At 34.6% G+C, this 17,294-nt stretch overlaps 1 long non-coding RNA gene across 1 annotated transcript in view; it reads left to right on the top strand.

Moving 5' to 3' along the window:
- LOC111549828 overlaps positions 1–7,528 on the top strand; it is an 84,343-nt gene extending 76,815 nt beyond the window's left edge. The window contains exons 4-5 of the long non-coding RNA XR_002733837.1: positions 6,617–6,749; positions 7,404–7,528. This is a non-coding gene — a long non-coding RNA (uncharacterized LOC111549828). The remainder of the gene's footprint in view (positions 1–6,616; positions 6,750–7,403) is intronic.
- The last annotated feature ends 9,766 nt before the right edge of the window (positions 7,529–17,294 follow it).

The raw sequence follows: 17,294 nt of genomic DNA, 5'->3' as shown, positions 1-17,294 counted from the left end.
AAACTGTCTCTACAAAAATACAAAAATTAGCCAGGCATGATGGCGGGTTCCTGTAATCCCAGCTACTTGGGAGGCTGAGGTGGGAGAATTGTTTGTACCCGGGAGGTGGGGGTTGTAGTGAGCTGCCATTACGCCACTGCACTCCAGCCTGGGTGACAGAGCAAGACTCCATCTCAAAAAAACAAAAAGTAATATCCTAGAATCTGGTGATTGGGTTTTCTGTTCTATTGGAGTCATTTGGACTCATTATCTTGTCAGGAGACTTCATTTGTCCCTTCTTACATCTTACCTGCTGCGTCATCCTGTGTAGGGTATTAGACATATTTATTTCAAGAGTACAAATCAGGAGTAGGCAAACTATAATTTTTTGGACAAGTATGACCCTTGGTCTATTTTTGTATGTTGTACTCCCAGTTAAGAAAAATTTTTAAACTGAAAATTCTTTTTTTTAAAAAAAAAAAAAAAGAAAAGAAAAAAAAATATATATGGAGCAGAGACCAAAAGTGGCCTGCAACCCTAAATTATTTGCTCTCTGGCCACCTGCAGAAAAGTTTGCCAATTCCTGGGTTATGGAAAAAAGTCCTACTATGTTGCCAACATTATTTTGGGGTATAGTGCTCATGTTAGTCCTCTTAGCAAATGCACTTATTGTTTTATTTCCAAATGTTTAAAATAAAAACTTTCATTAATTTTTTCCCTTAGTCATTCTTTCTGTTTATTTTCTCAAAGTTCCCAATTTCTTGTGTGTGCATATGTAGGGTGGTCATGTTATTCGTCAATTTTTTCAGCAATTGGCTCCTTATTCCCCTTTATTACATCAGGACTGATTTCCCTCAATATTCAAAATAATTTCTTATTTATTAAACCTATTAAATAACATGCATTTGCTCATATAGCATCACTGCTTGTGTATAATTCTTCAGACTATAATTAAAAATATGTCTGTTAAGTAATTTATGTTTGGCCATTTTCCTTTCGGCCTACAAGGTGCTATTTCCACTTGTGAACTATTATCTTCTTGCACCAATAATCTATAAAATGGCATCTTGTTTTAAACTCCTTATCAAAGTGTGGATAAGCTCAAATACTTAAAAAATATCAAATTGGTTCTTGAAGCATTAACTCATTCTCTGAATAAATATGGTTTATTATTTTCTTATCACTGACCTGCAGTAACACTTGATCTTCAGAAAAGTCACGTTATATGAAATGACAGCCTTGACCTTATAACCTCTCTTCTGTCATGCGTGTCACTGTGCTTAAACGAGAAGGCTGTTGCATGTTTAATATATCTCATTCTTAACATATATGACTAAGAATTTATAATAATTAGGTTCATTTTTACATCAAATATTGAAATTGTGTATAGCCTTGGTTCTGCTTTAATAATTGAACAGAATTTAACTTGATGAATTATTTCACGCAGCAATGTTTTGTAGAATAACATTTTCTCCCAAACACCTGTAGTCCTCTTTAATTCTGTTTCCACTACATTTAAATGTTGTAAAGATTCTGTATCACTGTATATTTATTTTCATTTGTTTTAATTACATTAACAATTAACCAACCTAAGGACGCAGCACTGATTACCTCAAATAACCATGCCTAGAAAAGGGCTATTTAGAAATAAGAAGTTCATTTCTATAATCCTTCAAATACAAACAAAAAAAATTGTTGAAATTTAAATTTCAAAAGTTCAGATTTCAAAAGGTCTGCAGAAGTCCTAATGCTAATTTTTTCATGAGATTATGACGTTGTTATTAAAAAGTTGAGACATAGTGAAATCTCTCAGAGCTTGTCAGGACTTTAGCTACCCAAAGTTTTCTAGAAAGTTTTAGCTCTGGAGCAGTGATTCCAGGAGATCTCATCAACTAGGTCAATCTTTCTTCCTCTTTATTCAAACTGACATTTCCCTGCTACCAAAGAGAAATATAAAGATTCTATTTTATTATTATTTTTCTGAGATGGAGTGTTGCTCTGTTGCCCAAGCTGGAGTGCAGTGGCGCGATCTCGGCTCACTGCAATCTCCACCTCCCAGGTTCAAGCAATTCTCCTATCTCACCCTCCTGAAAAATTATATTTTAATGCTCATTCTTTCAGGTTTTCAATATGAGTTCCTTTAAGACTTCTGAGTCTTTATCCCTGACTTTTAAGGTTACCAACTAATGATATTTGCCATGTCAGAATCCTCCTCCACACAATAACCCAACGTGAGATCATAATTTTTATTTTTATTAAAGTAGAAAACTGAGACTTGAAATGATATTCTAAAATCACACACTTAGTCCTCCACAGAATTGGCACTTTATTCCAAATGCTTCTAAAATCAGTGGCCTTAAATTTGTTTATTAGTTTACACTAAAATCTATTAATGGACATGATATTTAGACAAAAGACCATAAGGCTTATATTCTTAGGTCAGCTTGGCTCTTCCAAGGAGCAACATTAAAATGGATTAGATATGGAGAAGATAGATTGGCTGAAATGCCTGTAAAGCATAAAGGGGAAAGGAGCTGGGTGAGCTTTCGATATGTTGCATGTCTGACACTTCAGAAGGAGAGAGGAAAAGAAGAGGACTGTTTATTAAGAGTCTCAGCTTGCAGCATATTTCCAAGAAAGGTTCACTGAGGCAGACAGATGAGTGAATACTTGAGCCAAAGTTGCCTCCCCTTGCTAGAATGGAGCTGCCAAACTCAGTCCTGGCTGAAAGCAACTTGCAGGAACAAGGTCTCAGCTTAAAAGTGGTGGGACTGTCAACTATGCTTCTCACAGCAGAAGATGTAAGTGGTGCTGCAAAGTTTTCAAATTATGAAAGATCATATGTTTTAAATAAAAATCCGAGACCATGTGATAGCTCTGAACATGGATGTGAATTACATTCTATTTATAGCCTTAATTGGTGCATAGGGATGTGTGAGTGGTGGATAGAAGGCGACGCATGGAATTCAAGAGAAGAATACTGATGAAGGTTTCTCAGAACAGAGGTTAGAAGAGCAAATGTCTGTTGATCAGCTCTGTAAGTGCTAGTGCTATTCAAAGGAGTGAAAAAAAAAATCAAAATTCAAGGAGGGAAGAGTAGTGGAAAGAGACATCTTAGTTTAGGAAGTTACAGTAAAATCTAAGATGTTTTCATAAACTACAAGAAGCCTGAGACAGAAACTGGTTGTAAGAGAGAGACTGAAGCAAGATGATTCTAAGACCCAGGAGCAATGGGTCCACTGGGTGAGTGGGCCAACACTAGTAAGCCAGGATAACGGGGCACAGAGAGCTTCTGGTCTTGCAGGCCAACTGCATGTAAAGAGGCAAGGACAAAAGAGGAAATGAAAGAGACCATGTAAATCTTTATTGGCTCTGGGAAAATCTGAGATGATTGGTGAAAATAACATTTTCAACGTTTGTGACTCAAACTAACCTTTAATAATTAGATGTCAAAAATTTGCAATTACTTTCATCATAATAATATGTAAATATAAGCTCACTGCTTAAGTATTGTGTGTGTGTGTGTGTATATATATACACACACACATATATATATTGTGTGTATATATACAGAAATATAAAAGGAAAATATACATATTTTTTATATGCATTTCAAGTAGTAAATTATCTTATGAGCTTCTCTCCCCTCCACCGCAGTTTGTGTCTTCCTGAAGTCACTGATTGACTTTAGCCCCAATCTAACTCTTTACCAAGTGTTCTTTTGACAGGGATATAGTATTAACCAAGGAAAAGAGAAGATGAACAATGTTTTATGTTGATATTCTTTCAAGGAGACTGCATTTTACTATGCTATGTTTTAAAACTTTCTTGATATTTTTACGTTATTTTTTAAATTAAATTTAATTTATTTAAATTGATAAATTTAGTTGTACATATATTTGGGGTACAGAGTGATGTTTCAATACATATAATGTATAGTCATCAGGATAATTAGCATATTCATCATCTAATACATTTGTCACTTCTTTGTGTTGGGAACATTCAATATCTTCCTTGTAGTTACGTGAAACTATATATTATTGTTAACTGTAGTCATCCTATAGTGGTATAGAACACTAGAAGTTATTCCTTCTACCTAGCTGTAATTTTATATTCTTTAACCAATCTCTTCTTATCCATTCCTCTTCCCTCCCCTTCCCAGTCTGTAGTGTTATTAGGATATTTTTGAAATCTCAAAAAACCCTTAAATTTTAAGGAAAGACACTCAAATGAGCAATTGAGCTCTGATTATTATCCAGTGCGAACAATATCAGATTAAGTTGCAACTAAAAACTACTGCTTATTTGTACTATTAACAAGTCTGAAGTATTTTTGGAAAAAATAACATGTAAATAAAATTTTGAGCCACATAGAGCTAAAAGTAAATGCATTAAAATTCAATATTAAAACCTGAACAACTTAAATAACAAAATGCTGCTGCTACAGATACACACTTCATCTGATTTTTGACCTAGTTTCTTGGTTTGAAAGTCACTCTGTCTGGTTATTTGTCTCCACAGTGTTTTTGATGTGCACTGGTTTACAATCGCATACTCTCATTTGCATTCCTCCATGTCTGGTGCACAGTTCAGCTAATCTTTTACTGTCAGTTATTTTTTGTCTCTTAAGCAATTGTCTAAATGTCAGTCATCATAGAAGTGGTTTCAAAAATTTAAAATCACGATTTCTAAATCTCTATCAAAATTATTAAAGGACTTTAGGATATGATTTATCTTAATTATCTTCTAGATTCCTTTCCAATTTTAATTGCTTGCTACAGTTTTAAGGAGTAAAGAGGCATTTTAAATGTTTTCTCTTTTTATAGCCTTCTTCCTCCTCAGAGCTTAATTTATTCTTTGAGGTACCAGGCCCAGGTGTTTGCCAAAAGCGCTCCCCTTCTAAATTCCAATTTGCAAGAGAAGGAAAAAAAAATCAGTATTAAAAAAATTACTTATTTCTTAATTGTGACCTTTTATAGCAACATGGACATTTGTCATTTCTTTCACACTGTAAATCAAACTTACAGGTGAGCAATGAGACCAGCTGACACTGAAAATGGGTTTTTGAAAACTTTGAGTAATTTAGAATGTTTTCCTGTCCCTGAATATAAAGTCAGGTATATTTCACCAACTGATTCATTTAATTCCTACTTCTTTTACGGTCAGATTCCCTATATAAATTTAAGATATCTTGTCTGTATAGACATAATCATAAAATTTTGTTTAAATTTGCATTGTTGTAGCTCTTTTATTTAACTAATCTTTATATTCTCTTTATAACTGTATTTTTTTCTTTATTAGCTGTTTATTTTACAAGTTATATAATATTTAAAGTACATAAGCCATTAGTAATCAACTTAACCCATAATGCATTCCATCTTTCTTTTCTCTCTAAGGTAATAACAGGTCTAAGCTAAACTTTAATATCCTAGTATAATATCAAGGTATAGTATTACAAAAGATGTTTCAGGTTGTTTTAAGGGAATGTCTCCTTGAAAATTTTTAAATGGACTTGTATAGGACAGACAGGACACAGCTGCATTAACCAGTGAGTTGAGAAAAATATGTCACCCTGTATTCCACATAGTGTGCATTTTTCATTCACACACTCATCTGCCAAAACTTATGACTGTGAATTATGTTAACAATTTTGGTTTAGGTCAGTGCACACAATTTAAAAACCTACACAATAGCCTGTATTTTCATTCTCTTATTGAAAGTCTCTATTCAGCAGGGTAGATACATTTAAAAAGCCAAAAAAGAGAAGGAAGTCTATGAGCAGTCTTCCTTAGTTATTTTCATTTGAGCTCACATAGGGTCTGACCTATTTTACTGATGTTGCAGAAACATTATGAGAAATCCTTTTAAACCTTGAAAGAGCAGTTGCAAAAAATATGTAGTATACTCATACACACACATAGAAATGGCTGAAGTGCCGAGTAGCATACATTTCTTTGCTAATTTCTAAAGTAGGGACATATACACATAAAAATTATTGGCAATCCTAAAAATATCAAGGACTCCTTAGCTATAAAAAGTAATATATGGTGTATGGAATGCACTGAGTCCATTCACTGCTTTTCAGGGAAACATTCTCATTTTGACCTCTGAATAAATAAGCTAATGTCCTAAAAGCTAAAATTGAATTATCTTTCTTTAGCCTAAGTATAAATCTAATAATTAGTGTAGACATTATCAGACTCAATATTCCTTAGGTTTGGGGAATTCTATAGGTTGATGTTAGGTGAACACATGTATATTTACATGTTTTTGAAATAAATGTATCAGTGATTTAAGAAGGTGTTCTGTTTTCTAAAGCAAGTATTAAAAATTTGATGCCTTTCACAGAAGTACTCACTTTATATTCTGTATTCATATGAGGTGTTTAAAATTGAATTTATACTTTTATGTGTTATATTTTTACTTAGGAATTATCGTTGTCTTGTATTTTTGCTTTCACCAATACATGTGGCATGACCTACAAGATGCTTACTAGGATTTTATATGCAAAGTATAATCGTTTTGCTATTTTAAGCTGCAACAGGTAAAACAGCTTGAGAGTCATTATTCTCATCTTTAAAACAAGCAATACAAACGTTAGAAAAACAGATCCTCAATTATTTTTCCTCTACCCTTAGAGAACTGAGGTTACAAGGAAATCTGCTACCCTGAAATTTGGAAAGACAGACCCATCTACTGAAAGCAAGCCTAATCTGCTAATCTGGAACAAAAGTCCCTGGAGAGCTAAAGTGATTGAAACACTTGAATTAGGTAAATTTTGCCTAATTGCTGTAAACTGAGTGTGGACTAGTCTGAAAGTGAGAGGATGCTGGGATCTATAGTTTTACTTGTGTGGGTTTTACTTCCAAGAATCATACCAGGTTCTCATGATAAATATGCAAGAAAGATTCCCTCATGGCTCTAGCAGGGGATAAGGAAAAATAAACCATTGTGAAATAAACCCAAATGATTTTCAATAACATATTTATACTCCCCAAGGGAAAGGATTTTGCCTCAGTTTTACTTCAGCTAGGGGAAGACAATTCCTACCACTTCAGTTGCCTCCAGCCTTCCTGTCTCACTTGAGTGCAAAATAACAATAACAACAACAAAATTAAGCATGGTCCACAGAGGTCATAGGTTAAAGGAAGTAGATTGGGAATACCTCAGTCAGGGAAGGGAATAGGGAACAGGAGGACAAAGCTATAATACTGGAGAAACACTGGGGAGGTTACAGCCCAATAACACTAGCCTTGCAAAGACTGAGATTTAATCAGATTGTAGAATGTCCCTGGTTTCCCTTACCTTAGCACTACACCAACAGGGCTTCAGTATAGTAGATGGATGCAGGAGGCAGATAAGGGAGGGTCCTTAGAGAATCTCTGACCTACCCCACAAAGGTTTACATCAGATGCTTTTGTGCAGATGAGGGAACTTGCCTAGTACCTTGTCTGGACATGCCTGCAATGGACTGGGGGCCTGCCTGCGCACTAGGAATTCATGCCTTACGCAGCGGGGAGAAGTCTGGACATTTCAACTCATTCTGTGAGGTGGGAGCCTGTTGGCAGGATCCTCTTCTTTTTGCTGAGAGCTTTCTTTTAATAAATTTTATTCTCCTTACCTTTCAATGTGTCCATGTGTTTAATTTTTTCTGGTCGTGAGACAAGAACCCAGATTTTAGCTGAGCTAAGGAGCAAAAAATTCTGCATCACAGTAGTGGGTTATATCAAATATACCCCATCAGTGGGTTATATTTGAAAGTGCCACAACTCATATTTTGTCTCTATAACTTGTAAAACTTTCAAGTTGTAAACTTGAGGAGGAGAATTTAGGGAAACCGAAAGTCAACAGAGTAGACAGAAACAGGAAGAGTAAAGGAGTGTGCCTGGAATCCCAACAGTTTGGGAGACCGAGCGGGCAGGTCACTTGAGGTCAGGAGTTTGAGACCAACCTGGCCAACATGGTGAAACCCTGTCTCTACTAAAAATACAAATATTAGCTGGGCATGGTGATGCATGCCTGTAATTCCAGCCACTCAGGAGGCTGAAACAGGGGAATCACTTGAACCTGGGAGGTGGAGGTTGCAGTGACTTGAGATCATACCACTGCCCTCCAGCCTGGGCAACAGAGCAAGACTCCATCTCAACAAGAAAAGAAGAGGGAAGAAAAAGGAGTGTGAAGCCTCTGTCAGCTACAGCTACCGCAAACGTTATACAAAGCTCAACTCCTAGCCACATTAACATAAAATTTCACAATAAGGACCTAAATATTTCACTCATATTAACTGACAGAACATGTCTGGCTTCCAGTGAAATAATTACAAGGCATGTCAAAAGGCAAAAATGCAAATAAAGTCTGAAAAAAAAAAAAGAAATCATCATAACCAAACCTAGATCTAACACAGATGTTGGAATTTTCACACAAGGAATTTAAAATAATTATGATGATTAATATTTAAAGAGCTCTATTGTAAACAGTAGCTATCACAGAAGAACAGTTGGACAATTGAAGCAGATGTATGATAAGTCTAAGAAAGAATATAAAGAAAATGCTAGAAATAAAAAAAAACACTGTAACAAAAATGAGGAATACTTTTGATGGACTCATCAGTAGACACATCATAGATGAAGAAAAAAAAATCAGTAAGCGTGAAGATAGGTCAATTGAAATGGAAAGAAAAAAATAACTTAAAAAACCTAGTAGTATATAAAATAACTGTGAGACAATTAAAAATATGTAAAACATGCTTAATTGGGATACCAGGAGCAGAAGATTACACCGAATGAATATTTAAGATAGTAAGGGCAGAGAATTTTCCAAAATTACCTGCAGATTCCCCAAATCACAGAGTCCGAAGGCTAAAAGAACACCAGCAGGATAAATGCAAAATATGCAAACAACAACACATCTAGGAATATCATATTTAAAATGCAAACAACTAAAGATATTTTTCAAAAAAGCCAGTGGAAAAATATACCTTCTCAATAGAGGAGCAAGGGCAAAAATTATAGCCGACTTATTGTTAAATACCTTCTTTTCCATGCAAGCAGGAAAAGAATGGAGCAAAAAATTTAAAGTTTTGGGGAGAAACAGTAACACCAACCAAATGAAAAGAAAATCTGTGATTCAGAGAAAATATTTGCAAGGCATATATCTGTTAAGTGGTTAGTGTCTAAAATATAGAAGGAACTCAAACTACTCTATGCAAAGAAAATAGATAATCCTAGTAGAAAATGGGCAAAGGACTTGAATATTTCTCAAAACATAAGAATGGCCAACAGATATATCAGAAAGTGCTCAGCATAACTAAACATTTGGGAAACGCAGATTAAAGCTACAATGGTATATTACCTCACATCTGTCAGAATGGCTAACTAAAAGACAAAAGATAAGAGTTGGTGCCGATGGAGAGAAAAGAGAAGCCTTGTACACTATGATGGAGAATGTAGATTAATACAATTATTATGAAAAACAGTATGGAAGTTTCTCAGAAAAACTAAAAGTAGAAGTATCATATGACTCAGCCATCCCACCTCTGGATATTTAGACTAAAGACTTGAAATCAGTGTGTCGAAGAGATGCCTGTACTCCTATGTTCATTGTATCCCTATTGACAGTAGCCAAGTTATGGATTTAACCTAAATGTCTATCAAGGGATAAATGGACAAAGAAAAGTGGTATACGTACACCATGGAATACTATTCAGCTATAAAGAAAAAGTTCTGTCATTTTGACATGACTAGAATTGGAGAATATTATGCTGAATGAATTAAGCCTGGCACAAAAAGACAGATGCTACATGTTCTCATTTATATGTGGACTCTACGACAATCAAGAAACCAAGAGTAGAATGGTGGTTACAGAGGCTGGGGAATGTGGGGTAAAGGAGAGATGGTGCTCAAAAGGTCCAAAGCCTCAGATACAGAGAAAGAAGCAGCTTTTTAAAAAACATCTATTGCACAGCATGATGAGTACAGCTAATTGTGTATTCCAGAATCACTAAATAAAGTTTAAATGTCCTCACCACAAAATTGATAAGTATTTGAGGTGATGGCTATGTTAATTAGCATGGTTTAATTATTATACATTATATTCATAAATAATAATGTCACTTCATAACCCATAAATACATACAACTATAATTTGTCAATGTACAAAATAAATCTTAAAAAGGAAGTTCTTGAAGCTGAAAGAATCGTCAGAAAATGGCCAGAAACTTGGATTTACAGAAAGAATGAATATCAAAGAAGGAGAAAATGAAGGTAAAATGAAGTCTTTTGTTTTTCTCATTCTTAATTGACATGAAAGACAATACTTTAAAACAATAATAGTAACTGTATTCAGTGATTAGAACACAGGAATCAGCAAAATGCATGACATTAGTGTGGTAAAAGACAGGAAGGAGCGATTGGGGATCCTGTGTTATGAAGTGTGTGTTCTACAGGCACGGTAGTATAGTGCTATATGAAGGTGGATTTGGATGAGTTAAAAATGTATATTGTAAACTCTAGGGCAATCACTAAAATATTTTAAAAGTGTAATTATGCTAAGAAAGGAGATAAAATAGCATTATATAAAATTCTCAATCTGACCTGGAGAAGGTAGAAACCAAGTGGGAAATAAAGAAACAAAGAACAAATGTAATGAATAGAAAACAGTTACAAGCACGTTATATATTAATCCAACCATGTTAATAAGCATTTTACATGTGAAGGTCTAAATATACCAATTAAAAGGCAGAGTTTGTCAGAGTGGATATAAAAAACAAAAAAAACCCCAAAAAACAACAGCTATCTGTTGTATTCAAGATACACACTGATATACAAAGACTCTCCATAAAAGTAAAGGGATAGTCCATTAGACTTAGGACAAAAGAAACCATACATGAGCACTGCACTGTAGTTGTTGAGGTGGTTTTCCATGAGTATGTGCGTTTACAACTCTGTAACCAATACACACGTAAAAAGAATTAAACAGGCTGCGTGCGGTGGCTCACGCCTGTAATCCCAGCACTTTGGGAGGCCAAGGTGGGCAGATCACCTGAGGTCAGAGGTTACAGCCTGGTGAACATGGCAAAACTCCATCTCTACTAAAAGTACAAAAAAAAAGAAAAAAGAAAAAATTAGCTGGTGTGGTGGTGGGTGCCTGTAATCCCAGCTATTCAGGAGCCTGAGACAGGAGAATTGCTTGAACCCGGGAGGTGGAGGTTGCAGTGAGCCGAGATCGCCTGGGTGACAAGAGTGAGACTCCATCTCAAAAGAAAGAAAAAAAAAAAGAATTGAACAAATAATTAAACGGATAGCAACTGGTGAGAGCCAGAATGGAGGTCAAGGAAAGTTACAAATAAGAAAGCAAAAGACACAAGAATGATCCATATGTTAATAGATCAGAGACGGAGAGATAAGTAAAACTCATGTATAGTTTAATGTAGATACAGACGATCACATATATACCTATTTATAGGTGTGTGTATAGATGTGAGTATACACACACATATTTCCTTGCTCTGTAAGCTAAGAGGTACTAGAATCAACCACACAAAAGCAGCAAAGAGCAAACTTAGCATTCAGTTCTTGGTTTCTAATAACATTTTACAATTAAAGAGAGAAAACATTCTTGAAGAAATGGCTGATTTTAGGACTAGAGCAGGAAATACATAAAATGAGTGTGGAATTTTCTGTAGTGTCCGAAAGTAAGGAAGTGCTCATGTGTACACACACACAATTGGAAATGTGGGTGGGAGGGAGTGCTCGTAAGTACCCAGTGGTACTTACGAGTACCACTTGTTTTGTTAACGCTGAACAAAAAAATGCCACAAAATACAGTAACATTGAATTATAACCCAAAATATAAAATTAACATTCATGAGATTATACTGATATAAAAAACGTTGAATACTTAGAGACAAATTTCCCTTGGGGAATAATTCCAGATAATTTATGCGGATACTCCACTCTCACACAAGTGAGACATTACACCCAGTTCCTTAAGTGTGGGTTGCTCATAGTGATTTTCTTCCACAGTGTGCGTTGAGTAAAGGAGGAAAAGGGCAACTTTACAGTGAAGAAACCGGACAAACACTACCTTAGCCAGATCATCCAAGGTTACATGGACTGTGAGGAGTCACATGCTCTTGATATAAGGTGATGGAAATGGCATTTTACTGTGGTGTTTTTCCTCCCCACAAACCATAATTCCAGTCCAGTCATGAGAAAACCATTCAAGAAATCTAATATGAGGAAAATCCTGCAAAATATCTAATCAGTACTCCTAAAAATGTCCAGGACATCAAAAACAAGGTAAGCCTGAGAAGCTGCTATAGCCAGAAGGAGTGTAAGTTAGACATCATGACTGAAAGTAGTAAGGTGTCCCGGGTGAGATCCCAAAACAGAGAAAGGACATTAGGTGAAAACTAAGAGAATATGAACAATAGTATACTCTGGTTAATAATAATGTATCAATATTTTATAAACTGACACTAGCATAAGATGTTGTTACTATTAGGGAAAACTGATAGTGACATTTATGGGAACTATCAATGGTCTTCACAACTTTTCTGTAAATCTGAAATTACTTCAAAATAAATTCATTTAAAAATTATAATATGTAAGCCAGGCTTGGCGGCTCATGCCTGTAATCCCTGCGCTTTGGGAAGCTGAGACGGATGGATCAGTTAAGCCCTGGAGTTTGAGACCAGCCTGGCCAACATGGTGAAACCCCATCTCTACTAAAAATACAAAAATTAGATGCACCACTATAATTCCAGATACTCAGGAGGTTAAAGCACGAGAATTGCTTGAAACTGGGAGGTGGAGGTGCAGTGAGCTGAGATATGCCACTGCACTCCACCCTGGGTGACCGAGTAAGACTGTCTCAAAAAAGAAAAAAGGAAATAAGCAAACAAATATTTTTTTAAAAAATTCACCTTACATTTGATGATATTTTACCAAGAAGATGTATTGATTTAAAAACATACATTTAAATAAATGTAATAAAGACACATTGTAGAAATTTTAGAATATATAGAAGAAAAGAATATAATATATGAGAAGTGCTTGGTATTTAATACATGTTAAGTAGGTAAACATTTAAAATGATTATTTAACATTTTCCTGTAAAATTATATATAACATTCAACAAATCCGTATCTCAACAAACCTCTGCCTCATTTTATTGTAAAATAAGACCAAATAAAACAACCTAATGTGTATAATTAACAAGCCAATCTTAATAGTCAAAAGAGCCTATCTAAACAGAAATGTCAATTTACTTTAGACTGATGATATGATCCAAAACGCTTAAAACCCTTTTTTTTCTTTTGAGACAGTCTCCCTTTGTCACCCAGGCTGGAGTGCAATGCTGCTATCTTGGCTCACTGCCATCTCCGCCTCCCAGGTTCAAGCGATTCTCCTGCCTCAGCCTCTCAAGTAGCTGGAACTACAAGCCTGCCACCGCGCCCAGCTAATTTTTTTTATTTTTAGTAGAGACGGGGTTTCATCATGTTGGAAGGATGGTCTCTATCTCTTGACCTCCTGATCCGTCCGCCTCGGCCTCCTAAAGTAATGGGATTATAGGTGTGAGCCACCCCGCCCGGCCTGGCCTAATCTTTTCTTAAACGTCCCACCTCTTCCCAGTATCATATTGGAAGCAATTGATTTTTGGAGGGTATTACATTTCAACATGAAATTTGTAGGAAACAAAAACATTCAAATCATATCCATAGCTTTATTGTTTTTCAGAAATTACTTCCAACATAAAGTTAAAATATAATTTAAGATATATTGAGTCAATCTTCAAAAGCAGGGCCAATATACAGGAAACACAGTAAACATTTTAAATAACCATTGTCAAATACCTTTAAAAATATTTGAAACATTTCTGAAACTGCTCAAATTCCAGTAACTGTAAGCTTACTCATCTTCTTTTTATGGTCTTTAAGATCAGACCAATGGTGCAAATATGATGAGTGGACTCTTTGGAGAAATATCTATTCAAAGCAGAAATAAAGTTTTAAATAAAAACCAACAACAAGTATTCTATTATATTTCTTGGGTTTCACATAGGTCTGGGAAGAAATAGGTAGACATTAATTTTAAGTCTTTCATGTCACTTCTATCTTATAGACAGGCAACTTGGCCAAATTTGGTAAAATTCAAGTAAAGCCTATTGAAAAGTTTGCTGATTTGAATTGATTAAAAATATATTTAAATAGATCATTTTGCCCTTCATATTAATTTGAATATTTCTTGTGTTGAAACCAGGCATGAAAAATGTCCACCTAATGAGCAAGATTAAGATTGATTTGAAGTTGATAAAAAAAAAAAAAATGGGAGTCAGTATATTTCTAAAGAGTCTTTAAAATCCTAGTCTTGAAAATGCCTGATAGGTCATTTCAGATGCCTCTAGGTAAGAATACATTTTAGAAAAATGTATTTATGACTAGACCACAAATAAAAAATTCTGCTTTTGTTTGCTTTGCTTTACTCTTAAGTTATTCCATACAGAGGAGTTGAGAGTATTGTTTAGCACATCAGTATATTTTTAACCCTTTATTATGTTTACTAATTTGTCTTTCACTCTTATTAACTGAAAAAAAAATAATTAAATGAGATGTTGTGTTTAAGCTTAATAACCTAGCCATACTTGGAGTTTGAAATTATTTCCTCAGAAAAGCAGCAAACCCCTATACATTCTTGGGGCCACAGACATGAAAAGAACAACTTATTTAGGTTTTAAAAATAATTATTTACTCTTGCACTAATCTTAACATGTTTGTGTAATTTCCTTTAGTAAGGTTGTAAGATTGTACAATCTTCTGCATACAAGGGATTTAAAGAGAGTCAGAAGCTAGTGCTGTTCACGTTCTCTTAAGCTCATAGTTTTGTTTTTGTGCTTTTGTTCATACAGATGTCTTTGTTTTAGTTAACAATATTTAAAAACCATGATGCTTCATATAAATATAGGCATTTTCAGCTCCTTTGGAATAAACAATACACTGGTCAGTGTAAGATTCTCCCCGCAGTCTGAAAGCTTAAGGAGATGAGTAACTCCTCCCTTCTCAGGCCCAGTCCCAAGGCACAAGTTGAGTCAGTAGCGTGCGCCAGCAAGATAGCAAAGGCAGGAAGAGAGCCAGCCGGAAGACACCTACCCTGGCCGGAAGGCACGTACCCCTGAAGATTGAAAAAGAGGTCATCCAGGTATAACGTAGCAGTTAGGTCAGACTAGGACACTTCTTGTTTACAGGAGACTATGAAACCTTTGCCTGGTCCTCACTTGGGGTTGATGCCATTTTAGGCCTCAGCCCGCCTGCACCCGCGTGCTCATTAAAACAGCGTGTTGCCCCACATCACCTCCTGTTGTCTATTGGAGCGCTCTAGGGGTTCAAACCAATACAAGAGTCTTATATTCAGTAGCAGTGTTTCTCTGAAACAGAATGTTGGAGCTTCCTGATTCGAGTACCATTTTGTAAGTCAATTTGAGCCATTAGGAAACCACCTCCAGGAAAGCATTCTTTGAAACTTATGAACAATATTGATTTCTTGTACGTGTTTAAGGAAAAAGAGTCCATAGCTTTCATGTTATGAATTAATGCTTTAGAGAGAAATCACACCACTCTAAATCTATTGTTCATGTTAAAAATCAAGTTTAATTTACGTAGACAGATTCATTTTGTCTTTTCCTTACCATCTCTCATCCCCATAGCTCCTGATTCTAAACTCCAAAAATGTTTTTACAGCAAATCAGTAAGTGTTTAAAAGTGTCAACTCACAGATTGTTAAACTGCCTTAAGTTTTCTCCTGCCACACAGAAAAATTAATTTAACCTAATATTTAAAGAGTTTTCTCATATTAACTTTGTCTCTCTTCTGTTTGAACTATAGCTATATCATTACATTAGTATGTACCATGAACATCACATGGTTTTAAGATTCTATTATAGAATTGCAGTTTTCCTATTCTTTGTCAGGTGTGACATTTTTTAAAAGTCACTAACAGAAATTAGTGAAGTATCAAAAACAGACACAGATATGAGTGATTCTTTAGTTCAAAGCCCTAAAATATATAGTTTTAAAAATTTAGTTGTAAACAAAAATAAAATTATTAGATAAGATCACATAGATTAATTCATATTTAATTTTTCTTACTTCTCTTTATTGCCTAACATTTCCCTGCAGTTCATTTACACAATTTGAACTTTGAATGTCAGTTCTTTAGTCTTTCTATTTCCCACATAAAAAGACAGAAATATTTCCTTATGTCAGTAGGCTTGCCCTAATTTAACAAACCATCAGTGAGAAGTTGTGAAAAAATAAAGCTTTATTCTTCACTAAAATTTTGGATTCATATTGAATAATCCCATTTATGCATGTTTCAGTTGGCATGAAAGTAGTTATTTCTAATTTGATTATAAATTCAGTATAGACACTTCTATAGTAGATAAATCCAAACTTAATGTAAAATCACTTGAAATCAACTCAAAATATGCTATTAAGTTGCAGTAATTTAACATGTAAAAAATAATAAAATGATATTATTACTGATGTGTGTGTTCCAATTATCTCAAACTTTTAAAACTTTGATTTGGCTGTGGAAAGAGTATTTGAAGGACATCACATATAAATGCCTATTTTAAAAAGTAGACAAAACTGGAGCTTTTCAGAGTCAAAGGCTGTAAGATGGTATCACCAAATGATCATCACTGATTTGCTTCCTTCTGTATCACAGTGAACCCTCCCTCAGTGAGCCAAATTGGGCTATGTAACCAGTAGAACTTGAGGAATTCAATTTCAAAAAAAAAAAATTGAGCTAAATAATAGTGTTTGTTTGGCCAAAACTAACTAAATAAATGAAATTAAAAGAATTATTATTTTATTAAGACATGTTTAATAAATGTTATTAATTTCAATGTTGCTTATTGAAAAAATTTATGAATACCTTTTGAGGATTTTTATACTCTGAGGACATTGCTAGAACTTGAGGAAATGCCTCAATGAAAATAACAATAGCTCATGACCTTTTTTCATTATTTTCAAATTTTTTTCTCATTATTTACAAATAATTTTTCTATTATCTTGTTTAATTCCTGCAATAACTGGGTTACAGAGATATATTCTCTGCCTATTGTAGAATGGGAAACATATTCAGAATGGTTATACCATATGCCTAATTTCTCATTAAGAAAGAGTTAGAATAACAGTTTAAATACTGATATTTATTTTTTATTTAAAAATTGTTCATTGATAGCCTGCCACTTATCAAACAGTTTTTCTAAGTTCTGGGAGGTAGAAAAATGAATAAAGATAGTGACTCTGCCCTC

The sequence above is a fragment of the Piliocolobus tephrosceles genome, chromosome 3, assembly GCF_002776525.5.
Source record: "Piliocolobus tephrosceles isolate RC106 chromosome 3, ASM277652v3, whole genome shotgun sequence".
NCBI classification, from domain to species: domain Eukaryota; kingdom Metazoa; phylum Chordata; class Mammalia; order Primates; family Cercopithecidae; genus Piliocolobus; species Piliocolobus tephrosceles.
The sequence above is the reverse complement of the archived record's forward strand: the minus strand, read 5'-3'. Positions and strand labels throughout refer to the sequence as shown.